The sequence below is a fragment of the Protopterus annectens genome, chromosome 10.part0 (genome assembly GCF_019279795.1).
Source record: "Protopterus annectens isolate FY-2018-M chromosome 10.part0, PAN1.0, whole genome shotgun sequence".
NCBI lineage: Eukaryota > Metazoa > Chordata > Ceratodontiformes > Protopteridae > Protopterus > Protopterus annectens.
In genome coordinates, this window is record NC_056744.1 from 787,447,153 (window position 1) to 787,461,814 (window position 14,662).

Below are 14,662 nucleotides of genomic sequence, written 5' to 3' on the forward strand. Positions count from 1 at the left end.
AAAATGTGGGGAAAGCACATAATTTTTGAAGCTGCAGATTTAGAAAAATACTTATTAAGCAAAGGGGCTATATTTAAAAATAAAATCAAAATGGTAACATGGGCCATAGTTGCAAGTAATTTTCCAGCAGATGTCAACCATGTTTTTAAGATCCATGTTAACGCTTTATGTTGTGTAGGTTAAAACAGATGAGGAAGCAAACATACTTAAAAAGAAAACTGAACTCTTATCAGCTAATCAGAATGGGCTACATACACAATTCCTAAACTAAAAAATAGGATCCACGACCAGTCAGCACAAGAACACAACGTACTTTAATTTAAGCGCTTTTCGGCACACAATAGATAGCCTTCATCAGAATACAAGATACAAATAAATTTCACTCATTTTATACAAAAAAGGCGCCATAATTAATCAATAAATTAATTAAGTAGTTAGTTGTTCATACTGAGAACACCATTTTTAAAGACAAAAGGTATATTAATGAAAAAGATGCACTATGGAAATAAACAAGTAGATCTCTATGAAAATATATATAACTTCCAACCATTTAACCTAAATCCACTTCTAAACACCTAGTAAGTAGAAGAGTATAATCATTTATACAATGTAACCAAAAACAACCGAATACCTCAAGATGTAATAATTAAATTACAAGTCATAAAAATATATAAAATTCATGACTGAACTAAATTAAAAAGGAAAGATAGAATAAATAATGGGTTAGTCAACCAAAATTATCAAATTTAAAATAAGAATGATGATGAAAACTAAATATGTTTTCTCAAATGTTCAGGACACTTCATAGGGACAAACTAGTTCACTGGTCATAAACTTTATTTATTATGTTTATCAATTAATTTTTATTATCTATGTGATGTAATAAATATAAATTAATCAATTATAATATTAAATTTAATTATCTCACCAAGCTTCTTAACTTTAATAAGACACCTATAGATAAAGCTTCATTGAGACCTGGATAATTGCTAGCATTTAATTTAATTTGCCATTTTAATTCTAACTCTAACAATTTTAGAGAAAAAGGACCCCCTCTAGGATTAAAGTTTAATCTATCTATGATCAAGAACTTAAACACATGGTCAGGGAAACACATAATGTGTTTTGCCAATGCATTGTCCGCCTTCTTGTGGGTAACTGCATAGATGTGTTCATAAATCCTATCTCTGAGTCTATGCTCAGTTTTACCCACATAGAATATACATACACAATTCCTGCAGTGAACCTTGACAGAAGTATTAGTTTACATGGATATTATAAATTAACTGGTAAAGTAATCAAGTAACATGTTTTAGGTCCTACTGATATTTTGAGTGGAAAGTATTTTTTTTTACTAAACTGCTGTCAGACGTTTTCTAGAGCCAGAAGTTTTTGTTTTAATTAGCTGTAAGCTATGCTTACCAAATGCATATTTCTGGATGAACATAAATGCCAATATATGTATACAAAATAATGGCCTGGCCAAGGGTTCTGTGTGACACAGAAACTTGGGCAATGAAAGCTGAACAGCTGAGGAAGCATGAAGTAATAGAGATGAAGTGGCTGAGGGGGGTAGCAAGATGTACACTGTGGGACAGCTGACGAAATGAGGACATCGGAGCAGAAGCCAAAGTAGCTCAATTGTAGAGAAGGTAACTAAGAATAGATTACTGTAGTTTGGTCACATGTGCAGGAAAGCAGAAGTCAGTTTAGTGAAGGAGACTTAGGAGAGTTGAAAGAAGCAAAGAGGAGAAGAAGATGTCAGGCCAAGAGATGGCTGGATTGCATGAAAAAAGACATGTGACAGTCAATCATGACAGTCAAAGAAGGTAGGAGAGTGGCTATTAATGGAGACAGGTAGTGTCAGTTAATAAGACAACCGAACATAATAATGATAAATGCCAATGAATGATTCTTTATATACATCCATTTGCTTCTTGGAATATCACATGCTCCATTTCAGAAAGCATGTTGCAAGAAGCTGCAGATCATCAGGATGATATCACAGTTACTGGGGCTGCACAGAGGAAAAACTTGCAGAATGTAAAGTCAGTGTTGAGAAGACTGACTGTTAAACCATTTTCATTATTTCCTGCACAAAGATTTGTCATAGCTACTGGAAGAAAAACAAAAAAACAACATTTCAAAAATCAAAAATGATGCTACTGTCCACTGATGTGTTTGCCTATTACTCATCTCATAGACAGCTAGTGTCCTGTGATTCAGGGATATATTTTAAGAAAGGCCGATATGTATTTTAAACATAAGAACAATATTTATGACAGATAGAAAATGCATCTGGTTTACAAACTGTTAGGACTAATGTTTTGTATTTGCAACTATCACAAATGTTGTTGAAGATAAATTATATTTGGGTTTACCAAGTTATTATAATAACCTTTTACCAGACCTGGCAACATTGTTAAACCATTGTCATCATTTGCTACACAAAGATTTGTCATAGCATTTGTCAAACATTTAAAAAATCAAAAATGATGCGACTGTCCACTGATGTGTTTGCCTATTACTCATCTCATAGGAGCTTTACACAGCACATACAGTTCCTAATGGTAGTGAGAAATCAGTTTTATATCTCCTGCTCTGAAGCCTCCTGTGAAAAAGGTGTTGACAATGAGATAAAGAAGACAGAGCCACCATTTTTGAAATCTAAAATTTCTTTAAGTATTTGCATGATCATATCATCTATGCATATCACAATCTGCTGATTGCTTTGTTTCGTAAAAAGAAACCTGTTCCATGAATGGATTCACTAAGGATATAATACGAGGCAGTGGTACTGAGATTGTCTACAGATCAGACACATTGCACTAACACTGATGTGCTGAGTACAATTGTAATTACACAAAAGCCTACTGACTTGTATGTAGCCAACAAGCTGTGAGTATCAGATGTCATAGAAAAGCACCACTGTGTGCTGAAGAAATTAAACACAGTACTGAATAACTCCAAGAAACTCAAACTGGCACTCAGCAGATAAACTTTAAACCAAGACAAAGTCAGGTACCACAGAAAAGGAACTCAGTACAGCCGTGCAGTTCAAAAAATAAGCTGGTTTGTAGTTTAAAAAGCATAAAAACATTTAAAATCACAGCATTTTCATCTTATTCAGTCAGACTTCATCAGATACATAAAGCTTCAGTTAAACCCCCCCCCCACACACATACATATATATATATATATATATATATATATATATATATATATATATATATATATATATATATATATACCACCAATTAAAACCACAACCAATAAAAATTCTCAGTTTTCCTGATTAATTATAACCAGTGTGACTTGCAAAGTGCCTTGTGCATTAAAACATTAAAAGTACATAAAATGAATTGTAAAAGCATAAAGAACATCTAAAAGGTGACAGTATAAAATGGTGACAGCACAAAAAATAATAACAGCTTAACATATGATTAACATATGATTAACATATGATTCTGTTAAAATTCACTAGTTAATGGAGTGCATGTTAAAACATTAAAATGTATTTAGTCCCTCTAGTGTTTCTTTTATAAAATTACATATTTAATGTGAAAACAAAACACAGTTTCTTCTTTCAAAGCTTAGCAACTCTTAATTTTAGTAAGAGGGTTATGGGGGTATATTCATTGAGTCCTGGTGGACTGGTGGCTTCCAAAATCAATTGCCACTATAACTCCCTATATTCAATCTTTTCCTCCCATAGCCCCCCCACTAACTTCCTTTTTTATCTGTTCAAGTACAAAGAAAGAATAATGCACTCTGTGACATATTAGTATATGTTTGTAAAGAGCATTAGACTTTTTTACTTTGAATATCGTAATGATGCTCATAGCTCCTTCTCCTCAATTTTCTCTCTGTCTTTCCGACATGGAAAGAGTCACATTCCCCACACAGAGCAAAGGTAAGTCAGTCCATTAGATTCACAATTATAAAATCGTGTACTTTCTATCCATTTATTCCTACTTGGTAAGAATATTCTCTCCTTGTTTGATATGTAAATACACTGAGTACATCTTCCACATTTATATGTTCCCTTCCTTTCCTTATCACCACTTCCATTTTTATAAGCATTTTCTAATAAACACTTTATATTTTGGGAGTTCCTGTAGACCACTTTAAGGGGTTGGTTGCTACATTCCCCTAAGTTAGTAAAACTAAGAAACTTTTCCCATTCACTTTCAATTACCTTTCTCATACATCCTGCACAGGCATTAAACTCTAAAACTAGTGCCTTACCAAAATTTCCTTCCTCTGTAACTGTATGCCCTGGTAGAATCTCCTCTGTTGTACCTAGTATAGGTTTAAATTTTAACTTTCTACCCACTGCAACCTCTCTTTTAACTTCCACAATAAGGCTGTCAGGCTACCCTCTAGCTCTAAAGAGAAGTTCAAGTAGGTTGTTTTCTTCTTCATAATCTGCTTCTTCTGATACCATTCTGCTTGCTTGGACATATCGTCCTTTAATAATATTTTCTTATAATGGGCAGGGTGCGCACTATTGAAATGGAGAAAGGAGTTAGAAAATGTTTTCTTTCTATAAATCTTTGAACAAAACTTGGTCTCTTTCTTAAAAATTTCTACATCTAAAAACTGCAACTTTTCATTGCTAATGTTATATGTGAACTTTAAAAAAGATGTTATATTATTAAAATAACATAGAAACTCCTAAAATTTCTACACTCCCCTTCCATAAAATACCTATGTCACCAAGGAATCTCCTATAGAGGTTCTATTGGCTTGCATATTTGAACCCTAAAACAAATTTCTCCTCCCACCTAGCTAAAATCAAGTTTGCATAGGTCGGAGCACAGGCCACCCCCATTGCCACTCCTTGTATTTGCTGGTAGAACTCCCATTAAAATATATAAAATTATATCTCAGTACCAAGTCAATTAAAATCAAGCACACTATCTGCTTATTTCTAATGAGTTCTCTGTCTTCAAAAATTATTTCTTCCAACATTTTCATCCCTTCATTATGTGGGATGCTGGAAAACAAATTGACAACATCTATTGTTACAAATTTTATTTCATCACTCCAAAATTCATCCTTTACTTCCCTTAGGAAGTCCCATGAGTTCCTCAATATCTGCCTTCTCTTCAACCACAATTTTCTAAGCTTAGCATCAACAAATTTTGCCAAAGGCAAAGTCTTAGACCCACCTGCTGACACTATGAGTCTGAGCAGGGGGTCCATCTCATCCTTATGCACTTTGGGGATTCCAAATATTGACGGTATTTTACGTTTTGCTACTTTCAAATAATTTTAAATTTTTTGGTCAATCAGGCCGTCTCACATCATGTCGTCTAAAGCCACATCTATCTTCCTGTAGGCAATATTAATCTCATCTAATGACACACTAGAATATTTACTGGTGTAATTTAGAATTATATTCATCTTCCCTTTGTAAGTAATTAAATCCATTATTACTATCCCCCCACCTTTGTCGGGTTTCATAACTTTTACTTCCTTATTCCCCCTCAGTTCATCTAACACCTTCCTTTCTTCTCCACTCATATTTTCCTTATATTTAACCTTCTTGTATTCCTCTCTAAATCTATTTTCTACCACTTTTTCAAAGTTTTTAACTGAGGGTGGGTGGGGGGGGTTGTATGTGCTCTTCTTAGTACATGTAGTGGTCGCATTATTCTGTTCTGGCAACATTAGACCCAGATTTACTTTTCTAAAAAACATTTTAAGGTCCACAAGAACTTTTGCCAAGTCCCCTTTCTTCTGGGGAATGAATTTTAGACCTTTTGATAAAAGACTAGAATGTTCATTTGTCAAAATAATGTTGCTAAAATTATAAATAGTAAAACCATCCCTAGTGAATGTGTACTCATTGCCAGCTTCTCCTATAATGTCACCTGTTAAGCCATGGACCGGGGGGGGGGGGTAGGGATAACATCAGTCATTAATACCTCATTCTCCCCCTCCCCCCACTGAAAGTTTTGCTGCTGATAGTTTGTGTTACCTTTATTTTTTAACCTTTCTGATCTTCTCAATGTGGGATATTCTGAAAAATCATCCAGATCACCCACATTGTTACTAATATGTGCCCCATCTTGATTATCACCCCTCCATTGCTCATTTTCATAACTAAAACTGTCACCCTCTTTTCTTTTGTTCACCCTAGGCAGTGGGTAGTTTGTATGGTTTTTATATTCATTAATATCCCTTTCAAGTTTCTTCAACTTTCTCTGTATAAGTTAATTACATTTTTCATCAATGCCTACCCTAACATTGTAATATTTGTAATTTTCAGAAGCTATGGTAAATATTAACTCATTTTTAATATAGTCATCAATTTCCTCTATCTCTTTTTGCAATTTCTCTCTGTTCCTTTCATTGTCCCTAATCATAGCTTTAAGCACATCAAAACCACATTTATCAAAAATTTCAATATGTTCTTTATGTAATAAACCACCACTTTCAACATTATTATGAAATTTCCATATTCGTAAGTCCTTAGGCACAACACCTTCAGTAATGCATTGCCTTAAATATGCATTTTCAATATCTAGCATTCTGTATTTCAACATTAAACTAGACATTCTATTCGGTTTAACATTGTATGCTGTGAAATAGTATGTTATTTTTTTGTGCTGTCACCATTTTATACTATCACCTTTTAGATGTTCTTTATGCTTTTACAATTCATTTTGTGTACGTTTAATGTTTTAATGCACAAGGCACTTTGCAAGTCACACTTTGGTTATAACTAATCAGGAAAATTGAGAATTTTTATTAGTTGTGTTTTAATTGGTGGAATATTTTGAGGTATATATTTGTGTGTTTTTAACTGAAGCCTTATGTATCTGATGAAATCTGACTGAATAAGATGAAAACGCTGTGATTTTAAATGTTTACGCTTTTTAAACTATCATTAAACTATCATTAAACCAGCTTATTTTTTGAACTGCAACGCTGTACTGAGTTCCTTTTCTGCGGTACCTGACTTTGTCTTGGTTTAAACACAGTATTGATAGAGATGTAATTCTGATAAATATGCACTGAAAACTTGACCTAAAATAACTTAGCCAAGGCTTATACCATATTACTGCTCATAACTAGGCTTGAGTGTCAAATGATGATGTCTTAGTTTTGGAACTGGCTATATGGGAAACATTTAAGAGATAATGTGGGAGGAGCCTCAGTCATAGTGGAGAATGTCACCCATTTGCTCTGAGAAGGCTGTTAGTTCTCCATTGCCAGGGAGTAAATATAGGTCTGTGATAGGGCTGTATTGATGGGTTAAGTCAATCCAACTTGAGAGAAGTTGCAGGGGAAAGTTGTAAGGGGAAGAGGGGAATGATCTGTTAGAAGAAGAAAAAAACTATTAAGTTTATGTTGTGGAATGTAGGGAAATAAAATTACCATTTAAGAGGGAAATAATTTTGGAAAAGCTGAATAGGGAACAGGTGGAAGTTTTGTTTTTTGCAGTAAGGAATATGGGTAGCTTGTAAAAGAAAGGACATAAGTGGCTGGCATATGATTATGTTAAAGGGGGAAGAGGAGTGGAGATCTTGGTAAGGGATTGTCCAGGACTGGAAATGCGTCAGGTGTTATACTATGGAGATGGCAGATGGTAGTGGCAAGGGAATGGTTGAGGGTGGTGGGGTAGAATTAGGGTGCAATGAAGGATCCATTGTTGATGAAGATGAAGTCCTGCAAGCATTTCTAACAACAGTTAGGAAGGATGAAGATAGAGTGGTGGTTGTGGGGGGCTTCAAATTAACTACAGACCTGACACAGGATAGGAACTCCAGTAGAGTGTATTAGGAGGTACAGGAAATGCATGATGAAGGCATAAACAGTTGAGCTCTTGGTGGATATAGGAAGGGAAAAAGTAGGGAGTGGAAATTACAGTTTACTTTCTTGAGGAATAATACTAAGTAGACAAGCTGGCTAGAGAGAGTTTTGGAGGATGGAAAAACAGGAAGGGAAATTAATGCACATACTATTCTCCAAAGGAATGTGTCAGATAATTCTATGGTGATGAGGGTTTGAAAGATGAGAAAGAGAGCTGAAGGGCATTAGAAGTAGAGTCTAGGAAAATGGGTCAAGTCTGAAAAGATGGCATGGCATAAGGGTATGGCAGAATAGGTAAGGGAGAAAGACATCTCGACAATGAAACAGTGAGATAGGGTTAAGGCTGCATGGAAGGATTTAATTATAGTGAAGTCAAGATGAAGGAGCAGGTAACAGGGAGATAAAAGGGAGAAAGGTTGATTTTACATTTACAAGCAAGGGGAATGAATCAGCAACAAAGGAAAATATATTTAATTTGAAAAATGGTCTCAGAAAAATAGAAGGCAAGAAAACTGAGGTGGAATTTGAAAGAAGAAGGCAGACTGATAGTTCAGTGGTGATATAGTCCCAAAATTGCTTACATGAAGCCTAAAGGCTTTGAAGAATGCAGATAGAATATGCATGGTAAGGATTACAGAAATTTGGGAGGTTTTCAAAAATGCTGACATGTACATGAAGAAAGAGGTGGGAAAAGAAGAGTTTTTAGGACAAATGAGGCTGTAATTTTGGGCAGAGGCCAAATATTTGTTGAATAGGACAGTTGAGACTGATGAAATGAATTCTGGTCTAAAGAACATGGGGAGGACCAAGGAGCCAGATAGCTTACCACTGATTTTAATAAAGTGACGGCTTTAGGCATAGTGGATGAGTTAGTCAGAGTTTTTAATGATATTATTGAGTGAGGGATCCAGCCTCTGTAACTAAAGTTATTATGTTGTGCTTTCTAAGGATAACGAAAACACAGAAGACCCTGTAAACTTTTGCTTCATCTCTTTATGTAAATTGTAATACTGATGCTAAGTTATTTCTGAGGATTCTGGTAGCTCATTTGTAGAAGGGGTTACCTATGGTACTGCATAGTTGTTAAGGTGGGTTTATCAAAGGTAGGTCTTCTTGACATTACTGGAGATTGTTGATGAACTTTTATAGTTCAGGGAAAGTAAAGGTTATGGCAAAATGGGGGAGGTTCTACTACACATCCAAAAAGTGTTTGACATAGTGAGCTGGAGTAGAATGCTCAGTACACTGTGGCTGGAAGTGGAAGAGGGTAGGTTTGGGAGAGTGTTAGATGCATGGTACCAGAAGCATGTAACTATAATTGTAGTAAATGCATGGATTTCAGATATGATATGGCTGCAAAAGGGCATGAAGCAAGTTGCCTTTTATTGCCATCACTGTTTCATTTATCAATGGAGAAGTTAGCTCAGTGAATGAGAACATTTTTGGATGGCAAGGGAAAGGGTAATTAAAAGAGTTGTGTTCATTTGTCTGTGGATGACTGCTGTTGGTAAAGGATGTGGAGGACATGGTGTCAGGGATTTTATATCTAAGACATCTTTAGTGATAATATGGTGGTGGGTCATCCAGTTATGAATTGCGGAGGTATATGAGAACCCATCTGATTTCAATGAATAGGGTGATCATGGGAAGGACTTTGGGGGGAGGGAGTGGGAGGTTTGAAAAGCAATATACAAAACTGGCTTGACAGGTGGTTGAGAAGAGTACATTGGTTAAGGAAAAGTGTGACAGTATTTAGAATAATAATCTTTCCATTCGTTCTGTAGTTATTTAGGCATGCAGGTAACCACCTACAGGATCGTTTTTTAAATGGGATTCAGAGAGCTTGTGAGCACTTTATACGGGACAGGAAATGGATCAGGATTAGGATGGGTGACATTAGGGAGGTTAAAGCTAAGGATGATGGGGATGTCAGATTTCTGGTGTTCTGCATCAATAGTTAATATGCTTCTAGCATTCTGAACGGAGGTGGGTAAATCGGGAGATTAAGGGGGAGAATGATAGTTAGCAGTGGAAAAATTAGACAAGACCGTGGATTAGGGGTTATGATGGGGAGTGGGTATATGTCTTATGGCAGAGACTGAAAAAGTCTAGGCTAATGGCATTGGTAGGGTCTGAAAGAAAAAAACACTTCAGAGAAGTTTTCAAGAAGTAGGAAGGAAAGGACTAAAGTATGCGGAGGGGTCTGTGGACTCAAAGGAGAAGAAGACAATTTGCTGGATTTTGTAGAGGTGGGTGATATGTGCTGATTGAAGGAGACTGGGTGGTCTATAATGCTGTGCATAAGCACTGGCTGCTGTATATGAATTTGAGAGGGTTAGATGTTGTCAAGGGAAACTCAGCTGATCCCTTAAGAATGGGGGTGGATTAAAATAAAATTAAGAGTGGTATATTTACATTGAGTAGGGAGAGATGGAGTAAATGGATAGCTTATGCAAACTGAGATAAAGGTGGTGGAAGGAAGATGGCAGATTGGGAACGAAAAGGTAAAGGAGGAGAGCTAACAGAAGTCGGCCAAGAGTATGAGTTCCAAATGTAGGTGCATCATAGGCGAGTCATCCTTGTGGGACGCCAATCATTACTGGCAAGAAGGTGGTGAAATCATTTTTCTGTTTCAATGCTTGTGCTCTGTTTGAGAGGTAGCTATTGAACCACTAAAAGTGAAGAGTTGGATGAGGGTTTTCACAGGTTTCTGGTGGGAGATATTATCAAAAGCTTTTGATAAGTCTAGGTGGAGGGTGGAGATAGACTTCTAGCATTTCTGTGAGTGTTTTTCAGTATTAACAAAATTCACTAAAGCTGTAGTTGTGCTGTGATGAGGATGGAAATGTGATAGGTTGAAGACAAAAGCTAGTTATGTATTAGTTGTAGCGTTGCTTATGAATGCATTTTCCCAATATTTTTGATAGGGGAGACAAAATAACAAATGGCCTAGAGTGTGAAAGATCTGTACTTATTTCAAAAGTGTGCAGTGGAATAATGAATTATTTTTTTCTAAAGTGAGGGGACTTTATTTTCAGATATGGATTGATTTATCAGAGTTGAAACGGAGAATGCAATAACCTCAGCCACTACTTTCATATATTAGCCAGGTAAATTGTCAGGGACAGTTTTATAGGCTTTTAATTTTTCAGGTGTTTTTAATGGTATCTGTGGAACTGTTTTGAAGGATAAATGTTGAAAGAAGTGTCTGTGAGTGTGTGTGCGTGTATGGCAGCAGTTTTCTTTGCCCTGTATTCATTGGCTCGACAGTGTGAACTGCTGTGTGCGAACAGATGTGTTTCTGAATGCAGGGTTTACCAAAATCAGGATTCTGAAATGTGCATTTGTTGTTAGGGAAGTGGTTTTGGTTATGGTAAGTGTGTGCAGTGTGCTAATGCTAAATGTTTTGGATATATCAAGAGTTTTGGCATTAGTAGTGGATGCGTATTTGCAGGAGAGTTTGCGGATTAGGGTTAGAGTAAGGGCTTAAAGGGGGCAAATTTCATTTTGTGTCTGTGTGTTGGTGCATGTGTGTTAATGGGTGTCTTGTGTAGTGTTGCTGTTAGGGAAAGGTTTCTCTGAAAATAATGTGCATGGTTGTGGTTAGTGGCAGGGGTAGGGATAGGGTTAGGTTTAACACATGAATAAGGTAACAAATAGGTGTGGATGCCATTTTATATTTTCTACTGAGATCCTTTAGACAAGTAGAAAAGTATGGTAGTTCTCTCTGTATGTGTGACTGCAGTGATGCATGTATCTCAGCAAGATTTATTTTTAACAGCCTTATTAATTTTATTTAAAAGACTAACAACCAAAAGAAGCATATTAACAATAACAATATCATGTAGCAGTTGACACCATAATTCAGGTTAGCACATGACAGCTATAAAAGAAGAAATTAAAAAAATGAAAATTCCCCAACACATAAGAATTACAGACAGCTAATCTCTTAGCCCCAGTCAATATAAATTCCTTTTACTCAGCCAGCTTTATTACATGACATATTCACATTAAATAGGATGGCATTCTTAGCCTGCATTTTCAATCTAACCCAACACAGAGAAACATGTTCTTTCTGACTGATCAGTGTAATATTACTGTAACTGGAAGTCTACCAAAGTGGATGTACCCAAACATTCAGGAAAAGCATACACTAAGATATCAAAGTAAATTAAATGTCTTTGCAAGAATTCAGAATAGTAGCCCATCTGAGAAGCTCAAATTACATGGGAATTTTTTTTTTATCATCATCTATTATCAGCTGTTTGAGATATTGTGCAAAATAAAAACTGCACTTTATAATCATAGAAATGACTCAGCATCTGGCAATGACATCAAAATACAGGCTTGATTAATTTATGCTTTATTGCTGCTGGCACAGAAATACAGGTGACATGGACAAATAAGAAAAGGTACAGCTTATGTTGCCTGTTACAGGAGTCTCAAATGCAGATAGACTGGATGATGTTCTGTATATTCAGCTAAGGGGCGGCAATCAAATGAATAAATAAAAAGAATAATCACTTGAAAACAAACATCGGTGAATCAGTGGGTTGCTTATGTTTTACTGTATTATTACCTGGCCACACCTGATTAGCAATAAGCTTAAAGAAAAAAGGACATGCTGCTTAATGCTAGGAGTCTAAATCGGAAACTCCACTCACTGAAAGCACTCCTGACCTTGGAAGATGACAGTGTTTGTGCAGTCACAGAGACATGGGTCAAGGCCGCAGAGAGCACCCCAGCCATGCAAGGCTGCAGTGCCTTCCACACATTCATACCTCAAAATGAGCATGAAAGAACCAAAGGAGGAGGTGTAACCATCTTCATTAAAGATAAAAAAAAGGAACAACCACAGGAATCTGTTTAGTTCCAACCTCACCAACATGAGTGTTGAGGAAAAAAATTAAAAACAGAAAAACTAGTAGTCTTAAAACTTTGTTAATGAGCTCAGTCACAATAATTTCTAAATATTATGAAAGCCAGGTAGTGTTCCAAAGCGACAAGCCTTTATTTGTCACAGATAAGCAATCCTCGGTAACAAAAAAAAATCAGAAATACTTTACAATGTTTAACATATCAGCTTTTATACACTTAGAAGCAGGTGTGGAAAATATATGCATTGTTTAATTTTAAACCAGCCTAGTCCAGGCAAACAATATAAACAGGGCCATAAAAGTACATTTAAAAACATCAAGTACCCACCTCCACATACTACTACTGATTAGATCAAACTAAATCCTAGTTAAGGAAAACACTAGCTATCTGTTTGCAACCTGCATTCCAAAATCGGGTATTAAGAAAAGCATAACATACATATAAAAAGATTGACTTTTAACTACAATCACTTTTGGCTAACTAATGCAATAAAGCCTTCATCAGGTCTGTAACAAGATTTAAAATCATATACATAGGTAGATAGGCAAAAAGAGCTAACTAGACAGATACAAGATAAAAAAACACACATAGCTATCTAACCATAAACATTATCTAGTTAGGACACTATAAATATATATCTGTGTAATAATATCTATTAAGCATCCATCCATATGCATTAGTACTCATAAAAACTAAATTATTTACAGCTCAGAAACAATGTTAGTGCTTTGCAGTTGAGACGGGAAAAAACACCTATCATGACAATTTTCATGTTTATAGCCCCCCCCCCCCAAAAAAAAATAAAAACTGTTTATACAATGGAAACCGGTAGAAAAACCATGCAATAATACAGGTTTTCTGTATTGGTTTTTCAATTCTGATTTGATTAGATTTAGTACACTCTTGCATCACACCAGAGATTTAAACTGTAGATTCAAAACACACATTTTTTTTCATGCCGCTATTAACCATAAAGTGTTGGTATAATTCCCCCATTTAGCATACTGGTGCATGCTCATGCACACGCCTGCACACTTTATACATTACTAGTTTACTTCATCCACTGTTTTCTGTATTTTGTGTGTTTTTTCTACTGGTTTTCAATGTATAAACGTCTTTGTTTGGGGGGGGGGCTGTAATCATAAAAACTGTCATGACAGATGTTTTGAACAACAATCTTGAAGAACTGGGTCAACTTTTAAGGGCATATTGTTAATGTGGTAGTCCCCTGGGGAAGATGACTTCCCAAAGGATAGAATACTGTATTTTTAGAATTTCGTTTCAGACCATGATTTTGACACCAGTTATTTATTTGAGACAAACCTTCCTGCAGGATGGTTAAGTCATTTGGGGATTCAAAGACTGCCTGTAGCTTGCAGTCATCTGTAAATTTAGTAAGCCAGAGGCCTATGGTATTGGCTTTTACTTCATAAAAGTAGATGCCAAGCAGGAAAGGTCCCAGCAAAGAATCCTGGAAGATTCCACTAGTGAATGGTCTCTTTGTGGGGTAACATCTCCTGTTCTAATTATCTGTGTCATATCTGTGAGCCAGTTGGCAATCCAGTGGGTGACATAGGGGTTTATTTCTACTATGCCTGAGTGAGGAACTGTGTCAAAAGCTTTGGCCTGGTCGAGGTATGTGGTGTGTTCCATTTTGGCTTCATCCATTGCTTTGATGCCTTTTTCAAACAAAATCCACCAGATTGAGTAAGCATGACCTGCCCTTAACAAATACAAACTGAGACAGGTCCAGTGATTGGAGGTTTCCTATGTCCTGATTGATTAATTACATGATAAATCTTTCCATAGATTTGCATAAGAGTCTGATCAGATGTACGTGGTTTGTAATTGCCTGTGTCTGTGGAAGGTCCTTCCTTATGCAGGGGAATGACTGCAGCTGTTCTCCATTTGCTTGGTACAAAACCTGTATGAAGGCTGACACTGAACAGGGCCGTTAGGG